At 45.8% G+C, this 7,393-nt stretch overlaps 1 protein-coding gene across 4 annotated transcripts in view; it reads right to left on the bottom strand.

The window, feature by feature from the left end:
* Positions 1-7,393, bottom strand: part of Hs3st1 (heparan sulfate-glucosamine 3-sulfotransferase 1) — a 30,964-nt gene that overhangs the window by 23,099 nt on the left and 472 nt on the right. Inside the window, exon 1 of one of the 4 annotated variants that reach the window (XM_005318963.4) lies at positions 7,144-7,284. The exons of 2 other annotated variants lie outside the window; for them this stretch is intronic. The gene's annotated coding sequence lies outside the window, so the exon portion shown is untranslated. Of the gene's footprint in view, positions 1-6,590; positions 6,797-7,143; positions 7,285-7,393 lie in introns of those variants that run through there. One more of the 4 variants, XM_040292660.2, reaches the window with a different exon arrangement.

Here is a 7,393-nt window from a genome sequence, read left to right on the forward strand (position 1 = left end):
TTATTTTTCTGAGTAGAGCCAGGCAAGGATGTCTTTTCATTTCACTTGCATCTGCAAACACCTTTCTCTCACTGTATTTTAACTGCTGATCTAGGACTTTGATTTACCCTTCTAAAAAAATGAAGATATTTACATAAAACAACCTACTGCTGGATGTACAGGCACCTAATCTGCAGGAACTCTCAGGGAAGTTCGACAAGACTTAAAATGCTGAAATGGAAGTTCTTGATGGCTATAAAAGGAGATAGGGATGTTTTAAATCTAAATTCATTTCTTCACTTATAGGAAATGTGAGCTTCTTAGTCCTCCAGGGATTCAAAAATCTCTACCTTGAACCATCTGCTCAACGCAGGTAGAGGATCCTGGGTGCAGATTCAGAGCCTGCCACCTTCCCTCTGGGCATGCAATAAAAGTTGTTTCATTTTGAGACTCAATTTCCTTAAATATAAAATAGAAATGCTAAGAACTCCTCTAGTCCCTGGCAGGACTGGGTATGAGAGAGTGGGGATGGGGTTATCACACTATATGAAAGTGAGGCATTATCATGGCTACATTCTCTTCATGCCAGAGCACTTTGCAAGGTTGAGATCTGTTGTGCAAAGGGTTCCTGTGAAAGTGCCGTTACTCAGAAGGAGTCACCCTTTTGGAGATCCAAAAAACAGTTTAGTGAGTTCTCAACAAGAATTTGGGAGAATACGGACTTCAGCTATGTTGGATCTTTTTTTTGGGGGGGGGGTTCTTCTTCCCACGCCTCTCATTTTTCTTAAATATTTCTTCCCCCATGAAGTCCTCCCTAATTCCTCCAGACAGAAAATGCCTTTTTTGAGCAACTACTGGGAAGTGGACGTACTGTTCTAGAAACTGAAGCAAACATCCACCTCCAGCTCTCTGCTCTCATGGAGCATGTATTCTGGGGAAGAGTGAGACATAGTAAGCAAGTGAGTTGATCAAGTAACAAGATGACTAGAGATAAACACACTAGCTGCACAGTTATGTTAAGAAAGTATGGCTATGAAAGAAGGAAACAGGACCACAGGAGGGGCATATTGGGATGGCCTAGGAATGTACATGATGCATTTTTCATCTCTTACGGGAAAGTTTGCCAGTTTATCTAACTTTGCACTAAACTGCAATTTTAAGAACACCAACTATTTCTTAATCTCTTGGACAGCTCTCCTGCCAGCAACAGGCAACACCCAAAGCTGGACTGGATTTGGAAGAAGGTGTATGAGTTTCCAGGGCACATGTAGGTTTCACACTTGGAAGGCATTTTCTAAACACTTGGTTTGTTTTTATAGGATAAAATGAAATGCTGCAATTAAGAAAAACAACAACCAAATTTTTTAAAAAAATGCCAATAAAGGCTTCAAAAAAATCACTGATAATGGAGCACAGATATAAAGCAAGTGAGAGACACTGAGGGGAACTAACCCTGTCACATAATAAGGATCCGTGAAAACAAGGCCGAGTGTGGAGTTTTGAATTGAGACACTCCATGGTTCAGATGTCCTCAGTGAGCTCCTCAGTCATTACAGTTAGCTAACACCTGGGATCATGCATGAGCGCCTTTCACGATGATCTGAGATTTTCTTGAGGGCTGGCCCTCGGTGGTTTTTTTTCCCAGTAACGTACTCTAACATTACACAGCCTGACAATAGATGTGCTCCAGAGTCACTTTTGTGAAAATGGGGAGCAGAGGCCACTATGTGGGATTAACTCACAACTGCAACTCCCAGAAAACTATAAAGGCTCCAGACTCCCTGTTCATGTTGGGCTGTGACCTGGAATTTGGTTCCATGGAGCCACAGACCAGACTGCAGTCTCACTGGCCACCTGCCACAGGTCTCCCATCCAGCACCCTGGCATTTCACATCGCCTTCCCTGATTTATTTTGAATCCTTAGCATATCACTATCTCACTTGGAGAGATTTTATTTCTCTCTCTTGCTTTTTTGTCTGTCTCCTCCACCTCGCACAAGGGTGAGGATTTCCATCTGCTTTATTCCTTACTGTGTCACTAGTAAGGGAACAATACTTGGCACAAGGCGGTAATTCAATAAACACGTGGTCAAGGAATAAGTGTGATCTCTCTAAATGCTTACTGGGACAGTGACAAGATGCATCCCAAGTGAGTTAAAACAAAAACTGTGTAAACGTGAATCATAGGTGATTCCAACATTGTGTACCCCATAACCCTGACACTCCATCCAGAATATTCTAGATAACCAATTCTCCTGAATCTCCCTTTACAGACAAATTTCCTTCCTATCCCAGGAACTGGAGGCCATAAAATGGAGGCCTTGAGGCAGACATGAGGTCTAATTACAGAAATATCCTATTGGATCCACATAGTGCTATTTAGAAATACTGAATCTGCCACTACCCAGAAATCAGTAGATTCCCCATAAAAGTACGAACTTAGGGAAGTTTTTCTTGAAAACTCAATAAATAAAATGCACCACAGCTAGGCCTGAGGCCCACTGGCAGCCCTGTTTTGGGTCTGAGCTTAAGGCCTCATGCCTAGGCATGGTCTAATCTGTCAGGGCTGATTCTTGCTTGGTTGCTGAAAGCATCCTAGCTTGCGACCCCTGCTGGAAAACTAACAAAAAGCGTGCAATGTGGAGGAAAAAAAAAAATAAAGAAAAGATGCCCACTGGGATCCATTTCCATTAGGTTCAAGCTATTCCTGAGAAGAATGATGTATTCATTTTTCTGGACCTCATGTGGTAGCACATAACTATTGATAAACTATGGCCCAGTAAATATTATTCTAATGGCCTGAAACAGCTATGGGCTTAATTCCCTATGGATGCCTCCTGTTGGAGGCAGGCCTGGAGAGGAATTGCAGAGGCTGTGTGCATCCATGGATTACAATGTCTCCCGACTCGGGAAAGGAGTCTGCTTGGAGATTGAGGATGGCCTCTAGGAACTGGTGAGAAGCCAAAAAGCCAGGATTGGAAACTGAAAAGAAATGAAGGGAACCAAGCTCTAAGGATCATGTCAAGATGGTGCCAAAGGAATGGTTCCACTGGGACCACAACTTGGTACATTGATGCTGCTGCTGACGCCAGCCGCTTGATCCATGACCCACAGTGCTAAATAAACACTCCTTTGTACTTGTGTCCTTTAACTACTCCCGCAAGATTCCAAGCCCCAGGTGGGTCATTTAACTGAGTTCAGAGCTAGGAGATATGGACAAGGAGAAAGAGCCTCACCTTGTCCACCAAAACCATCTCCCTAGAACAAGAGTGTAGTACCCCCTAAATAAGAAGACCTTCAGTGGCTGGGTATCTTCTAAACACTTTGTAGGAGTTCAAGTAGAGATGGAGGGAAAGGGCAAGACAAGCAGTATCTTGGAGTGAAATAAGAACAGATAGATCTGCGTTCCAATCTGGAATCTTTTGTACTTTTAGAAAATTAATGAAGTTTCCTAATTTGCCCATTCCCAATCTTTAAATAGAAATAATGCCATCTGCTCTCTAGGGTTGTTGTGAAAATTCAATTCAATCATTCATTCACTTTTGCAAACACATTTATCAAACATCTAGTAAGTACTAGGATAATTTGGGGGATAAAAATATGAAAAACACCTAAAATGCAATAGAGAGCCAGAGCTCTATTCTGAGAACAGATTTAGACAAGAGAGACTCAGGCAATCCCATGAAAGTAGTCATGTTTAACTGATCCCCTAACTGCAACTTACATTTTTAGATTATTCAATGTCAAGTCCCTGCCTATAAATAGATTTTCTTAAGATATATGTTATCTAAAAGGTAAAAAAGCAGAATAAACAAACAAACAAACAAAAACTCTAAAAATTAACTATAATACTAAAACAAGACAATTATAATTCTGAGAAGCATCAAAGCCTTGTGCTGGTAGAATTCACATAGAGTGATCAGAAGAAGAAAATGTCACATTATATGAAATCCTCACTCTCATTTAATATTTAACATACGTAACTAATTCAGAGATACCCAAACTACAATTAACCTGAAAATTAAAATAGACATAAAATAAAAATGGGGGGAGGGCAATTTAGTTAAGAGTTTCATAAGGGTTTTATGATTGTCAAAATGCTGTTCATATATTTTTTCCTTATTTCTCCCAAATATTCCATTAGTCTCTGTTTTGCAGAAAAGAAAAAAAAAAAAGAAAGAAAAAAAGAAAAAAAAAAAAACACCCTGAAGCTCCTGGGGGGAAAAACATTTAGCCAAGGTCATGGGGCAAGAAGTCTGCTCTACAGTGCCTAGAGGTCTCTCTCTTTCACCTACCAGAAAAAGGCAGTCTCAATAGAAAGCACTAGATCATGTAACCAGGTTGAAGGAAGACAATAACCCCCAGTAGATAAGGAACTACCCCGGTTTTTCCAACTCAGCTGGGAAGTTCCTGCCTTCTGTAATGACTGGAAAGTTACTGGATTTCCTGCTGAGCAGCTGGAAAGCTACTATTCTCCTGCCACAAGTGTCTCACATGGGGACCTTGGTTTAGGTGCTGGCCCAATATCCAACACTTGAGCACAACCTTGGCATAGGCTCCATTCAGAACGTCCACTTATCTGTCCCTCCTTCCAAACCCTAGCCTCCACAGAGAGAACAGGACTCCATCCACACGGTGGTTATGTGTCACCAAGTAAAGATGCACAGTCCCAGAAAGGCAGCGTGCACTATCAAGCAATTTCTACCAGCCAGTCCACCTTCTGGCCTCTTTCTAGTCACCACCAAATTTCAATTCAAACAAGAAAAGCTTCCACATGGCTTTTCCTTTTAGAGAATGCCTGGGATTTTCTTTTTCCAATAAGAAAGTTTCTTCTTTTGACAATAAAAGCAAAAGCCCCAACTACATTGTGGAATCCCAGTAATGCAAATCGCTCTCCTTTAACAAGGTTACAAACTGGATTCACTTTGCAAAGGACCATAGGCTCCATGCTAATTCCATCATCAGCAGAGTCAAGGCGCCTGGCCTGTGGAAACTCCTATTTGCTAGTTCAAGGCATCACTTTGTCATCAGCTTCCCCAATAAATACTTTCCATCTTCAAGCTACAGTGCATCTTATTATAGCAGCAGCTTCACCATGGACCTGCAGCCCAGAAACAGCTCAACAAGCTTCGCTCTATGCTGCTGTCCTAATTAACCGCTGATTTAGGAGTGCTTAGTCATGAAGTTGTCCATCCCTGTCAAAGTCTGCTGGAAGAGTTAGATAGGTAGCTGGAGCCTGGAAAGTCTCTGCTTAGAATGGATCTTTTCCTGACTAGGGCAGGAAAAAAATCTTACATAACATAGTGGTCCATTTCAATATTGTATTTTCTGCAATCCAGTGGTGGGGCTATCTAAGCACTGGAAATACAAAGGGAAGGCTAGTGCAGGGATTTGCAGCTGAAACATTCATCTCCTGGAATTTCAGTAGGTCAGGCTTATTCTAACTGCACCCACTTTTGCTGGGAAAGCAGAAAGCAAAAATAATTCTGAAAACCAAAGGGAGCGCTTTGAAATGCAGGGAGGCAAAAGTTGGGTTAATTCTCCTCCTTAAAAAAAGAAATATAAAATTCCTGCAATTAATCTTCGAGTGGAATATGGTAATTGTATCTTAACAAAAGAGGTGATATTTGATTGCAAAGCGAGAACGAACAGCTAAAACTGAAGGAATTTGTCTGTATTCTGGCTGTAGCCGCTGCAGCAGCTGGCCAAACACTGAGTGCCCCAGCTCCTTGGAACTCAGCTAAGGACCAACTCCCTGCCCTCCCTGCTGGACCAGTGTCTGGAGGAACAATCTAGCCCTGGAGCTGCGCAGGAGGAGAGCTTGGTTTGCTAAAGAAGGAGCGGAGCCCTGCACTCCCTCCTTCTCCCACTGGCCGCTCTCCCTGATACTCCTTGGGCTACACTAGGTAGCAAGAAATTGCTTCTGGGAGCGCAGTCTGAAGACAGCGCATTTGGAGTTGCGTCCCCAGGATCCCCCAAAAGCATCTTGGCTCAAGTTGCCTATAAAAATAGCCTGGGATAACGCTGAGGGAAGGGGAGGAGCGAGTCTCGCACAAGGCAAGGCAAGTCAAGGATACGACTGGTTCTGCAAAGAGCGGGTTAGGGAGGGAGAGGTGCAACTCTTGGCCCAAGAGAAGGCCCTGCGCGTGCAAGGAGGCTCTCGTGCCATCTTGGTGGAAGTAGTAAGAGTAAGACCTATAGCGCTGGAAAATAACTGCTGAGCCCAGCACAGCCCTTTGACTGTGGTGCCGGTTTCCTGGCTTTGGCTCCAGCTTCTCCATCTCACCATCCGCCTGCGCTCCAGGTTCGGCCCTTGAAGCCGGCCCTCGGGTTCCTGGACAGCGGGTGCCAGAAGAGGGAGCAGCGCCAGGTCAGCCGCCCAGCTGGGAAAGCACACCTGAAGAAGTCAGGCTGGGCGAGTAAGTCCCTGGTTCCCGAGGAGTGGGCTAAGCGCTCCCACAGCGGGTTCGCTCCCCTTATCCCCCTGCCCCCAACCTCCTCCACTATCCATGGTACCCGAAATAGAAACTGAGGCGGAAAAAAAAAAAGTAAAAAGTAAGCTGAAATATCAAGATCCAGTTGTAACTGGTCTCCATATGATAGGCTACTTACAGTCCGGGCTGTCGCTTCAATCTCTTTTCTCGCGAGCACCCCATCCCTCGGGAGATGCCCCATCGCCTCCTTACTCCAACCCACCGGAAAGGTCAGCTGGACCAAATCGTCCCCACCCAGGATGCCGGGTCGGCTGAGTGACTTGCCGACGGTCAGCCCGCTAGTTCTCCGCCCCAGGTGGTACCCAGGCTTGGCTGAGCGCTGTGCTCCAGCCGCCGCACAGGGTCCTAATGGGAAGCCGCCGGCGCGTAGCGGCGGACTGGAGAGAACCTCCGAATCTGCTACGGGGAAAAACATCCAATTCATTAAGAGTCAGAAACTCCAATTTCTGCCCTTGTAGACCAGTCCTCGAGACTTCCAGAGCTGAGGTGCTAGAGGAGGTGAGGACGATGAGAAGACCCTGTGTCTCCTTGTCTCCTCCCTTTCCACTCCACCTGCTTCAGCCTCGACTCACCTTGGGTTCTGCACTTGCCCCGAGTCCGGGCGCCAGGCGAGGGCACCTGGGTGCCGCTTCCCAGACTGGAGGCCCCCGCCCCACGAGCGCTGCACTCACCTGAGCCGCGGTGTGGTCCAGCCCGTCGGGCTCCCTAAATCGGCTCCAAGGCTGGGCCATGTGCAGCACCGCCGGGCACCCGCGGCGAGTGGAGTGAATTCCGGGACGCCCAGACCAGGGCGGGGAAAGGGCTCCGACACCCACAGAGAACCGGCGGTGGCGGCGGCTCAAGGCTGCCAGCCCGCGGAGGACCTTGCAGGCGGGCGTTTTGGTGCTCTATCCTGAAGAGGGGAGGAGCAGGAGGAGGAGC

This window comes from Ictidomys tridecemlineatus, chromosome 9 (genome assembly GCF_052094955.1).
Source record: "Ictidomys tridecemlineatus isolate mIctTri1 chromosome 9, mIctTri1.hap1, whole genome shotgun sequence".
Taxonomy (NCBI): Eukaryota; Metazoa; Chordata; class Mammalia; order Rodentia; family Sciuridae; genus Ictidomys; species Ictidomys tridecemlineatus.